The sequence below is a fragment of the Eleutherodactylus coqui genome, unplaced genomic scaffold, assembly GCF_035609145.1.
Source record: "Eleutherodactylus coqui strain aEleCoq1 unplaced genomic scaffold, aEleCoq1.hap1 HAP1_SCAFFOLD_373, whole genome shotgun sequence".
Lineage (NCBI taxonomy): Eukaryota > Metazoa > Chordata > Amphibia > Anura > Eleutherodactylidae > Eleutherodactylus > Eleutherodactylus coqui.
The window spans coordinates 72,501-85,000 of record NW_027101851.1 but is presented as its reverse complement, the minus strand read 5'-3'; positions in this window follow the sequence as shown (position 1 = coordinate 85,000).

Genomic DNA, 12,500 nt, shown 5'->3' with positions numbered 1-12,500 from the left:
CCTTCGCGCTCGGGAAAACCGTCACGCGAAACAAAGGGGGCCGCGCCGCGCTCTCGGCCGCCCTGAGGCGGGAGAGCTCGGGTCGTTGTCGCTCGGCGTCGACCCCCGACGCCATCGCACGGTGCCTGGGAAAGGGCTGCATCCCTGAGCCACGCGTCCCCCGGAGTGCTCCCCCCGCAGGGGGCTCCGCGAGGTGTCGCGGCGGCAGGGTCGCTCGCCTTCTTCCGCCTCGGACCGTCTGCGCGAAGCCAACCTCCCGGCGGGAGGGTAGACCGAAGGGGGTCGCCCGTCCTTGTGACCCCGCGGAGGGGGCCAAGGGCGGGACTCTGGCTCGGGGGACGGGAGGGGCGCCCGCGCGTCCCCTTCCCCGTCGCCGAGAGCCGTACGCCGGCGTGTGGACCTGCTCGCCGGAGTTCGTCCGGGGCTCGGTAGGGGTGCTCGGCCCTTGAGGTCCTGCCCCGGACAGGGGCGCGGCGAGGGTCCCCTGGCCGCGTCGGCTCTCACGTCGACCCACTCTCTCGCGTGGGATGGCGGCGCGGAAGGCCTCGGCCCGGCATCTCGGAGGGGGGTCGCCCGGGCGGGCAAGCCGGCCAGCCTGCTGGCCCCGCGGCCTGCGCAGGCGGGGTGGGGGGGACTCTTGCTCTCGGTGGCTCTGCCCCAGGAGGGTGCGGGGTGGCGGCAGAGGGGAGGCCGCCGCGGGTGCTTCGAGTTTGAGAAATACTCACTTGGTCAGAGACCGCACACCGCTCGTTCCCTTATATGCAAAAAAGGTGTTCGTCCTGACGTTTTGCGAGGCCTTATTTTACCGTCGTCGGCGCTATCAGGGGAAACACGCCCGCTCCTTCCGTCTCCCTGGAACCGCGCCTCGGCCCCGAGGGCCCAGGTTCAACCTCATACCGGTTCTCACGACATGCATCGACACTCGGTGCAACTCCAGCAGCCGCAGCTCCCGCCGGCCCGGCCAGCCAGGTACGCACCCCTGGTCGGCGCTTGGAGCGTTTGCACTTTGTCGTTTTTTTCTCCAAGACTCCTATCTGCCAACTGCTGTGGACTTCAGCGGTGGCTGCCGCGGGCTATGCGCGGCCTCCTGGGGGTCCCGCCTGCCCGCGCAGGCAGCTAGGACGGGGTTATCAGCAAAGCCTGTGAGGCGCTCTCATGGGGAGGGGGGGCTCCGCAGCCCCCCAAGGTGGCTTCGTACACCTCTTGAACGTTGCGGCCCGGCCGCTCGGAGAGAGCGGTGTCTACCCGGGCAGACAGCCTGTCGGCCCCGCGGCCTGGGCAGGCGGAGCAGGTACTCTTGCGCTCGGGGGCTCTGCTCGGCCCGGAGAGTTGTGTGCGGGGCGCCGTCGCCTCGCTGGAACCAGGGGCGTCGTGACGTTCGCGCGCGCCTAGCCGCCGCCAGAACAGGCCAGAAAGGTTGAGCTGCATACGGATCTAAGCCGTTGCCCAAACTAACTCTGGCCCGTGTGACACAGCCGCGCGCGCGCTTTCCTACGACACTCGACCGCCGGGCTCCCTCGGCCTGGGAGGCACTCTCGGGGCGGGGGGCACCGCAGCCCCCCAAGGTGGCTTCGTACACCTCTTGAACGTGGCGCCCGGCCGCTCGGAGAGCGGGGTCTACCCGGGCAGACAGCCTGTTGGCCCCGCGGCCTGGACAGGCGGAGCGGGGACACTTGCGCTCGGGGGCTCTGCTCCAAGGAGCGAGAGCGGCCACTCTGCTCGGCCCGGAGAGTGGGGTGCGGGGCGCCGTCGCATCGCTGGAGCCAGGGGCGTCGTGCCGTGCGCGCACGCCTAGCCGCCGCCAGAACAGGCCGGAAAGGTTGAGCTGCATACGGATCTAAGCCGTTGCCCAAACTAACTCTGGCCCGTGTGACCGACACAGCCGCGCACGCGCTTTCCTACGACACTCGACCGCCGGGCTCCCTCGGCCTGGGAGGCACTCTCGGGGCGGGGGGCACCGCAGCCCCCCCAAGGTGGCTTCCGTACACCTCTTGAACGTTGGGGCCCGGCCGCTCGGAGAGCGGGGTCTACCCGGGCAGACAGCCTGTCGGCCCCGCGGCCTGGACAGGCGGAGCGGGGACTCTTGCGCTCGGGGGCTCTGCTCCAAGGAGCGAGAGCGGCCGCTCTGCACGGCCCGGAGAGCGGGGTGCGGGGCGCCGTCGCCTCGCTGGAACCAGGGGCGTCGTGACGTTCGCGCGCGCCTAGCCGCCGCCAGAACAGGCCGGAAAGGTTGAGCTGCATACGGATCTAAGCCGTTGCCCAAACTAACTCTGGCCCGTGTGACCGACACAGCCGCGCACGCGCTTTCCTACGACACTCGACCGCCAGGCTCCCCTCGGCCTGGGAGGCACTCTCGGGGCGGGGGGCACCGCAGCCCCCCAAGGTGGCTTCGTACACCTCTTGAACGTGGCGCCCGGCCGCTCGGAGAGCGGGGTCTACCCGGGCAGACAGCCTGTCGGCCCCGCGGCCTGGACAGGCGGAGCGGGGACACTTGCACTCGGGGGCTCTGCTCCAAGGAGCGAGAGCGGCCACTCTGCTCGGCCCGGAGAGTGGGGTGCGGGGCGCCGTCGCATCGCTGGAGCCAGGGGCGTCGTGCCGTGCGCGCACGCCTAGCCGCCGCCAGAACAGGCCGGAAAGGATGAGCTTCATACGGATCTAAGCCGTTGCCCAAACTACCTCTGGCCCCTGTGACCGACACAGCCGTGGCACGCGCTTTCCTACGACACTCGACCGCCGGGCTCCCTCGGCCTGGGAGGCACTCTCGGGGAGGGGGGCACCGCAGCCCCCCCAAGGTGGCTTCCGTACACCTCTTGAACGTTGGGGCCCGGCCGCTCGGAGAGCGGGGTCTACCCGGGCAGACAGCCCGTCGGCCCCGCGGCCTGGACAGGCGGAGCGGGGACAAGCCAAGGCTACCGGCGGGCGGGATCGACCGGGTAGCCGCCGTGGGGAACACAACTTGGACGTCTCGCGCCGTCGCGGACCACCGTCCTCCGTCTCTCTCTCCCTCTCTCGGAAGGGAGGCCGCCCGAGGCGCACGGGCCTCGGACGGCCAGGGGTGGAAGGGCTCCACCCCAAGGTGGCTTCCGTACACCTCTTGAACGTTGGGGCCCGGCCGCTCGGTGAGAGCGGGGTCTACCCGGGCAGACAGCCCGTCGGCCCCGCGGCCTGGACAGGCGGAGCGGGGACAAGCCAAGGCTACCGGCGGGCGGGATCGACCGGGTAGCCGCCGTGGGGAACACAACTTGGACGTCTCGCGCCGTCGCGGACCACCGTCCTCCGTCTCTCTCTCCCTCTCTCGGAAGGGAGGCCGCCCGAGGCGCACGGGCCTCGGACGGCCAGGGGTGGAAGGGCTCCACCCCAAGGTGGCTTCCGTACACCTCTTGAACGTTGGGGCCCGGCCGCTCGGTGAGAGCGGGGTCTACCCGGGCAAACAGCCCGTCGGCCACGCGGCCTGGACAGGCGGAGCGGGGGCAAGCCAAGGCTACCGGCGGGCGGGATCGACCGGGTAGCCGCCGTGGGGAACACAACTTGGACGTCTCGCGCCGTCGCGGACCACCGTCCTCCGTCTCTCTCTCCCTCTCTCGGAAGGGAGGCCGCCCGAGGCGCACGGGCCTCGGACGGCCAGGGGTGGAAGGGCTCCACCCCAAGGTGGCTTCCGTACACCTCTTGAACGTTGGGGCCCGGCCGCTCGGTGAGAGCAGGGTCTACCCGGGCAAACAGCCTGTCGGCCACGCGGCCTGGACAGGCGGAGTGGGGGCAAGCCAAGGCTACCGGCGGGCGGGATCGACCGGGTAGCCGCCGTGGGGAACACAACTTGGACGTCTCGCGCCGTCGCGGACCACCGTCCTCCGTCTCTCTCTCCCTCTCTCGGAAGGGAGGCCGCCCGAGGCGCACGGGCCTCGGACGGCCAGGGGTGGAAGGGCTCCACCCCAAGGTGGCTTCCGTACACCTCTTGAACGTTGGGGCCCGGCCGCTCGGTGAGAGCAGGGTCTACCCGGGCAGACAGCCCGTCGGCCCCGCGGCCTGGACAGGCGGAGCGGGGACAAGCCAAGGCTACCGGCGGGCGGGATCGACCGGGTAGCCGCCGTGGGGAACACAACTTGGACGTCTCGCGCCGTCGCGGACCACCGTCCTCCGTCTCTCTCTCCCTCTCTCGGAAGGGAGGCCGCCCGAGGCGCACGGGCCTCGGACGGCCAGGGGTGGAAGGGCTCCACCCCAAGGTGGCTTCCGTACACCTCTTGAACGTTGGGGCCCGGCCGCTCGGTGAGAGCGGGGTCTACCCGGGCAAACAGCCCGTCGGCCACGCGGCCTGGACAGGCGGAGCGGGGGCAAGCCAAGGCTACCGGCGGGCGGGATCGACCGGGTAGCCGCCGTGGGGAACACAACTTGGACGTCTCGCGCCGTCGCGGACCACCGTCCTCCGTCTCTCTCTCCCTCTCTCGGAAGGGAGGCCGCCCGAGGCGCACGGGCCTCGGACGGCCAGGGGTGGAAGGGCTCCACCCCAAGGTGGCTTCCGTACACCTCTTGAACGTTGGGGCCCGGCCGCTCGGTGAGAGCAGGGTCTACCCGGGCAAACAGCCTGTCGGCCACGCGGCCTGGACAGGCGGAGTGGGGGCAAGCCAAGGCTACCGGCGGGCGGGATCGACCGGGTAGCCGCCGTGGGGAACACAACTTGGACGTCTCGCGCCGTCGCGGACCACCGTCCTCCGTCTCTCTCTCCCTCTCTCGGAAGGGAGGCCGCCCGAGGCGCACGGGCCTCGGACGGCCAGGGGTGGAAGGGATCCACCCCGAGGTGGCTTCCGTACACCTCTTGAACGTTGGGGCCCGGCCGCTCGGTGAGAGCGGGGTCTACCCGGGCAAACAGCCCGTCGGCCACGCGGCCTGGACAGGCGGAGCGGGGGCAAGCCAAGGCTACCGGCGGGCGGGATCGACCGGGTAGCCGCCGTGGGGAACACAAGTTGGACGCCTCGCGCCGTCGCGGACCACCGTCCTCCGTCTCTCTCCCTCTCTCGGAAGGGAGGCCGCCCGAGGCGCACGGGCCTCGGACGGCCAGGGGTGGAAGGGCTCCACCCCGAGGTGGCTTCGTACACCTCTTGAACGTGGCCGCCCGGCCGCTCGGTGAGAGCGGGGTCTACCCGGGCAGACAGCCCGTCGGCCCCGCGGCCTGGACAGGCGGAACGGGGGCAAGCCAAGGCTACCGGCGGGCGGGATCGACCGGGTAGCCGCCGTGGGGAACACAACACGGACGCCTCGCGCCGTCGCGGACCACCGTCCTCCGTCTCTCTCTCTCCCTCTCTCGGAAGGGAGGCCGCCCGAGGCGCACGGGCCTCGGACGGCCGGGGGTGGAAGGGATCCACCCCCCGCGGGAAGGGGACGCGCGCCGGCGCCCGGACGCGGGAGCGTTGACCCGGGGGTCTTTACTCCGCCGAGGGGTAGCCCGGAGAAGGAGCGAGACCGGCCGGCGGGGGTGGAACACCCCCTCATGCCTCGCTCCTTCTGGGGATAAAGCGCGTCGTCCGCAGGCCGCCGTCCCCTATCCCCGCCCTGGACCGCCCGCATCGGCCGGAGCCCGAGGGGACAGGCGGGGGTCCTTCGCTTTCGGGAAAACCTTCACCAAACGTGGGGCCCGTGCCCCGCTCTCGGCCGCCCTGAGGCGGGAGAGCCCGGATCGTTCTCTCTCTCGGCGTCGGCCCCACCGACGCCGTCGCACGGTGGCCTGGGAAAGGGCTGCACCCCCTGCGCCACGCTTCTCCCCCGGAGTACTCCCCCCGCAGGGGGCTCCGCGGGGTGTCCCGACGCGCAGAGTCGCTCGCCTTCTTCCGCGGGGGACGGGAGGGACGCCCACGCGCGTCCCTTCCCCATCCTCGAGAGCCGTACGCGCCGAGGGTGAACCCGCTCGCCGGGGCGCCGGGGAGCAGGGCCCTTGTGGTCCTTCCCCGGACATGGGCGCGGCGAGGGTCCCCCGGCCGCGACGGCTCTCCCGTTGACCCACTCTCTCGCCTTGGGTGGTGGTGATGGAGGCGGCTGCCTACGCCTCAGCCCGGCATCTCGGAGGGGGGTCGCCCGGGCAGCCAGCCAGCCAGCCTGTTGGCCCCGCGGCCTGCACAGGCGGAGTGGGGACACTTGCGCTCTATGACTCTGCTCCCAGGGAGGTGGCAGAGGGGCGGCCGCGGTGCTTTGACTTTGAGCGGTCCCCACTCCAGCACTCTGAGAAATAGTCACTTTGTCAAAGACCGCACACCGCTCGTTCCCTTATATGCAAAAAAGGTGTTCGTCCTGACGTTTTGCGAGCCCTTATTTTACCGTCGTCGGCGCTATCAGGGGAAACAGGCCCGCTCCTTCCGCCTTCATGGAACCGTAGCTCGGCCCCGAGGGCCCAGGATTACCCTCATACCGGTTCTCACGACATGCGTCGACACTCGGCTCAGCCCCGGCAGCCGCAGCTCCCGCCGGCCCGGCCAGCCGGGTCCGCACCCCTGGCCGGCGCCTGGAGCGTCTGGACTTTGTCGTTTTCTCTCCAAGACTCGTCTCTGCCAACTGCCGTGGACTTCGGCGGGGGCTGCCGCGGGCTGTGCCCGGCCTCTTGGGGGTCCCGCCTGCCCGCGCAGGCAGCTAGGACAGGGTTATCAGCGCTCTCAGGGGGGGCCTCCGCAGACCCCCCACAGGTGGCTCCGTACACCTCTTGAACGTGGCGCCCGGCCGCTCGGAGAGCGGGGTCTTCCCGGGCAAGCCGCCTGTGGGCCCCACGGCCTGGACAGGCGGAGCGGAGACAAGCCCAGGCTACCGGCAGGATCGACCGGCTGGCAGCCGTGGTGGAACAACGGGGACGCCTCGCGCCGCCGCGGGCCGCCGTCCTCCGTCTCTCTCCCACTCTCGGAGGCAGGCCGCCCGAGGCCAACGGGCCTCGGACGGCGTGGGGTGGAAGGGCTCCACCCCAGGGGAAGAAAACACGCCCGCGCTCGTTTGCACAGTCTGCCCCGGCCCGGCATCTCGGAGGGGGGGGGTCGCCCGGGCAGCCAGCCAGCCAGCCTGTTGGCCCCGTGGCCTGCACAGGCGGAGTGGGGACCCTCGCGCTCGATGACTCTGCTCCCAGGGAGGTGGCAGAGGGGCGGACGCGGTGCTTTGACTTTGAGCGGTCCCCACTCCCTTCTCAGCACATTGAGAAATAGTCACTTTGTCAAAGACCGCACACCGCTCGTTCCCTTATATGCAAAAAAGGTGTTCGTCCTGACGTTTTGCGAGGCCTTATTTTACCGCCGTCGGCGCTATCAGGGGAAGCGGGCCCGCTCCTTCCGCCTTCCTGGAACCGTGCCTCGGCCCCGAGGGCCCAGGATTACCCTCATACCGGTTCTCACGACATGCATCGACACTCGGCTCAGCCCCGGCAGCCGCAGCTCCCGCCGGCCCGACCAGCCGGGTCCGTCCCCCTGGCCGGCGCCCGGAGCGTCTGGACTTTGTCGTTTTTTCATCCAACACTCTCCTCTGGCAAATGCCATGGACTTCAGCGGGGGCTGCCGCGGGCTGTTCCCCGCCTCCTGGGTGTCCTGCCCTGCAACACCGGAGGCTCAGGCAGGGTCTTGAGCTACTGCTGGTAGGTGCACCTCGGGGGCCCTCCGCAGCCGCCCCGGGCCACCCCTGCAGCCAGCACACCGCTGCCAACAGCCCGCTCCCCATCACCAGCCAGCCCCTCTGCATACATCTGCTGGGGGTGCATTTTTGACTTCCCCCGCTTTGGCCTATGGGGAAAAGCCAGGGGGGAAACCTCCAGAGTCAGGCCGACCTCCTGGAACTCTAGCCCGGCCTGGAGCTACCGGTTTGTCCCCTTCCCGGTTCTCAGGACGTGCATCGCCACTCGGCTCAGCCCCAGCCGCCGCAGCTCCCGCCGGCCCGGCCAGCCGGGTCCGTCCCCCTGGCCGGCGCCTGGAGGCGTTTGGACTTTGTCATTTTTTTTCAAAGACTCATCTCTGCCAACTGCCCCGGGCTTCAGCAGTGGCTGCCGCGGGCTGTGCACGGCCTCCTGGTGGGGTCCCGCCTGCCCGCGCAGGCATCTAGGACAGGGTTCTCAGCAAGGGCTTGGAGGCGCTCTCAGGGGGGCCTCCGCAGGCCCCCAAGGTGGCTTCGTACACCTCTCGAACGTGGCGCCCGGCCGCTCGGAGAGCGGGGTCTGCCCGGGCAGCCAGCCAGCCTGTCGGCCCCGCGGCCTGCACAGGCGGAGTGGGGACACTCGCGCTCGATGACTCTGCTCCCAGGGAGGTGGCAGAGGGGCGGCCGCGGCGCTTTGACTTTGAGCGGTCCCCACTCCCTTCTCAGCACTCTGAGAAATAGTCACTTTGTCAAAGACGGCACACCGCTCGTTCCCTTATATGCAAAAAAGGTGTTCGTCCTGACGTTTTGCGAGGCCTTAATTTACCGCCGTCGGCGCTATCAGGGCAAACAGGCCCGCTCCTTCCGCCTTCCTGGAACCGTGCCTCGGCCCGGAGGGCCCAGGATTACCCTCATACCGGTTCTCACGACATGCATCGATACTCGGCTCAGCCCCGGCAGCCGCAGCTCCCGCCGGCCCGGCCAGCCGGGTCCGCCCCCCTGGCCGGCACGCCTGGAGCGTTTGGACTTTGTCATTTTTCTCAAAGACTCATCTCTGCCAACTGCCGTGGGATTCAGCAGGGGCTGCCACGGGCTGTTCCCCGCCTCCTGGGTTTCCTGCCCTGCAACACCAGAGGGTCAGGGGGGGTCTTGAGCAACTACTGGTAGGTGCAGCACCTCGGGGGCCCTCTGCAGCCAGCACACCGCTGCCAACAGCCCGCTCCCCATCACCAGCCAGCCCCTCTGCATACATCTGCTGGGGGTGCATTTTTGACTTCCCCCGCTTTGGCCTATGGGGAAAAGCCAGGGGGGAAACCTCCAGAGTCAGGCCGACCTCATGGAACTCCAACCCGGCCTGGAGCCACCGGTTTGTCCCCTTCCCGGTTCTCAGGACATGCATCGACACTCGGCTCAGCCCCGGCCGCCGCAGCCCCCGCCAGCCCGGCCAGCCGGGTCCGCCACCCTGCCCGGCGCCTGGAGCGTTTGGACTTTGTCGTTTTTTTTCTCCAAGACTCACCTCTGGCACATGCCATGGACCTCAGCGGGGGCTGCTCCCCGCCTCCTGGGTGTCCTGCCCGGGCACATCGGAGGCTCAGGCAATGTCTTGAGCCACCGCTGGCAGGTGCACTCAGGGGGCCCTCCGCAGCCGCCCAGGCCCACCCCTGCAGCCAGCACACGGCTGCCAGCAGCCACCACACAGCTGCCAACAGCCCGCTCTCCGTCACCCCCCAGCCCAACTCTGCATACATCTGCTGGGGGTGCTTTTTTGACTTCCCCCCTTTTGGCCTATGGGGAAAAGCCAGGGGGAAAACCTCCAGAGTCAGGCCGACCTCATGGAACTCCAACCCGGCCTGGAGCCACCGGTTTGTCCCCTTCCCGGTTCTCAGGACATGCATCGACACTCGGCTCAGCCCCGGCCGCCGCAGCCCCCGCCAGCCCGGCCAGCCGGGTCCGCCACCCTGCCCGGCGCCTGGAGCGTTTGGACTTTGTCGTTTTTTTTCTCCAAGACTCACCTCTGGCACATGCCATGGACCTCAGCGGGGGCTGCTCCCCGCCTCCTGGGTGTCCTGCCCGGGCACATCGGAGGCTCAGCCTGGGTCTCGAGCCCCCTACTGGTAGGTGCACTACGGGGGCCCTCCGCAGCCGCCCAGGCCCACCCCTGCAGCCAGCACACGGCTGCCAGCAGCCACCACACAGCTGCCAACAGCCCACTATCCATCACCCACCAGCCCCTCTGCATACATCTGCTGGGGGTGCTTTTTTGACTTCCCCCCTTTTGGCCTATGGGGAAAAGCCAGGGGGGAAACCTCCAGAGTCAGGCCGACCTCATGGAACTCCAACCCGGCCTGGAGCCACCGGTTTGTCCCCTTCCCGGTTCTCAGGACATGCATCGACACTCGGCTCAGCCCCGGCCGCCGCAGCCCCCGCCAGCCCGGCCAGCCGGGTCCGCCACCCTGCCCGGCGCCTGGAGCGTTTGGACTTTGTCGTTTTTTTTCTCCAAGACTCACCTCTGGCACATGCCATGGACCTCAGCGGGGGCTGCTCCCCGCCTCCTGGGTGTCCTGCCCGGGCACATCGGAGGCTCAGGCAATGTCTTGAGCCACCGCTGGCAGGTGCACTCAGGGGGCCCTCCGCAGCCGCCCAGGCCCACCCCTGCAGCCAGCACACGGCTGCCAGCAGCCACCACACAGCTGCCAACAGCCCGCTCTCCGTCACCCCCCAGCCCAACTCTGCATACATCTGCTGGGGGTGCTTTTTTGACTTCCCCCCTTTTGGCCTATGGGGAAAAGCCAGGGGGAAAACCTCCAGAGTCAGGCCGACCTCATGGAACTCCAACCCGGCCTGGAGCCACCGGTTTGTCCCCTTCCCGGTTCTCAGGACCTGCACTGACACTCGGCTCAACCCCGGCAGCTGCAGCCCCCGCCGGCCCGGCCAGCCGGGTCCGCACCCCTGGCCAGCGCCTGGAGCGTTTGGACTTTGTCGTTTTTTCTCAAAGACCCATCTGTGCCAACTGCCCTGGGCTTCAGCGGGGGCTGCTCCCCGCCTCCTGGGTGTCCTGCCCGGGCACATCGGAGGCTCAGCCTGGGTCTTCAGCCCCTACTGGTAGGTGCACTCGGGGGGGCCCTCCGCAGCCGCCCAGGCCCACCCTTGCAGCCAGCACACGGCTGCCAGCAGCCACCACACAGCTGCCAACAGCCCGCTCGCCATCACCCCCCAGCCCCTCCTGCATACATCTGCCGGGGGTGCTTTTTTGACTTCCCCCGTTTTGGCCAATGGGGAAATGCCAAGGGGAAAACCTCCAGAGTCAGGCCGACCTACTGGAACTCCCACCCGGCCTGGAGCCACAGGTTTGTCCCCTTCCCGGTTCTCACGACATGCATCAACACTCGGCTCAGCCCCGGCAGCCGCAGCTCCCGCCGGCCCGGCCAGCCCGGTCCGCACCCCTGGCCTGCACGCCTGGAGCGTTTGGACTTTGTCGTTTTTTCTCCAAGACTCGCCTCTGGCACATGCCATGGACTTCAGCGGGGGCTGCTCCCCGCCTCCTGGGTGTCCTGCCCGGGCACATCGGAGGCTCAGCCTGGGTCTTGAGCTACTGCTGGTAGGTGCGCTTCGGGGGCCCTCGGCAGCCGCCCAGGCCCACCCCTGCAGCCAGCACACGGCTGCCAGCAGCCACCACACAGCTGCCAACAGCCCGCTCTCCGTCACCCCCCAGCCCCTCCTGCATACATCTGCTGGGGGTGCTTTTTTGACTTCCCCCCTTTTGGCCTATGGGGAAAAGCTAAGGGGAAAACCTCCAGAGTCAGGCCGACCTCCTGGAACTCCCACCCGGCCTGGAGCCACAGGTTTGTCCCCTTCCCGGTTCTCACGACATGCATCAACACTCGGCTCAGCCCCGGCAGCCGCAGCCCCCGCCGGCCCGGCCAGCCCGGTCCGCATCCCTGGCCAGCGCCTGGAGCGTTTGGACTTTGTCATTTTTTCTCAAAGACCCGTCTCTGCCAACTGACGTGGGCTTCAGCGGGGGCTGCTCCCCGCCTCCTGGGTGTCCTGCCCGGGCACATCGGAGGGTCAGCCTGGGTCTTGAGCTACTGCTGGTAGGTGCACTACGGGGGCCCTCGGCAGCCGCCCAGGCCCACCCCTGCAGCCAGCACACGGCTGCCAGCAGCCACCACACAGCTGCCAACAGCCCGCTCCCCGTCACCCCCCAGCCCAACTCTGCATACATCTGGCGGGGGTGCTTTTTTGACTTCCCCCCTTTTGGCCTATGGGGAAAAGCCAGGGGGGAAACCTCCAGAGTCAGGCCGACCTCCTGGAACTCCAACCCGGCCTGGAGCCACCGGTCTGTCCCCTTCCCGGTTCTCAGGACATGCATCAACACTCGGCTCAGCCCCGGCAGCCGCAGCCCCCGCCGGCCCGGCCGGCCCGGTCCGCACCCCTGGCCAGCGCCTGGAGCGTTTGGACTTTGTCGTTTTTTTTCTCCAAGACTCATCTCTGCCAACTGCCGTGGGCTTCAGCGGGGGTGTCTGCTCCCCGCCTCCTGGGTGTCCTGCCCGGGCACATCGGAGGCTCAGCCTGGGTCTTGAGCCCCTACTGGTAGGTGCACTCTGAAGGCGCCCTCCGCAGCCGCCCAGGCCCACCCCTGCAGCCACCACACAGCTGCCAACAGCCCGCTCCCCGTCACCCCCCAGCCCAACTCTGCATACATCTGGCGGGGGTGCTTTTTTGACTTCCCCCGTTTTGGCCTATGGGGAAATGCTAAGGGGAAAACGTCCAGAGTCAGGCCGACCTCCTGGAACTCCAACCCGGCCTGGAGCCACAGGTTTGTCCCCTTCCCGGTTCTCACGACATGCATCGACACTCGGCTCAGCCCCGGCAGCCGCAGCTCCCGCCGGCCCGGCCAGCCGGGGTCAACCGCCCTG